The sequence below is a fragment of the Penaeus monodon genome, chromosome 33 (assembly GCF_015228065.2).
Source record: "Penaeus monodon isolate SGIC_2016 chromosome 33, NSTDA_Pmon_1, whole genome shotgun sequence".
Classification (NCBI taxonomy): Eukaryota; Metazoa; Arthropoda; class Malacostraca; order Decapoda; family Penaeidae; genus Penaeus; species Penaeus monodon.
In genome coordinates this window covers 6,015,627-6,015,881 of record NC_051418.1, presented here as the reverse complement: position 1 = coordinate 6,015,881, position 255 = coordinate 6,015,627, and positions in this window count along the sequence as shown.

The following is a 255-nucleotide window of genomic DNA, read 5'->3' as shown; positions in this document are numbered from 1 at the left end:
TCCAGTTAACCATCAGCACGAATAGGTAATCCCCAGGATGCACTTACTTCCCGTCGTAGTCCCACGAGTGCTGGTCCCTCCCGCCGAAGTCCAGCAGCGGCGTCGGGTCACCCAGCAGGAACAGGCCGCCTCCACAGGGATAAGGTGTCCAGTCCGTCCTTTGGAGGTCCTTTGTGGTCCTTGCGTTTATCACCTACAGGAGTATAGTGTGTGTAAAATGCTGTTTTTTATTGCTTATTTGGTAGTTCATAAAAG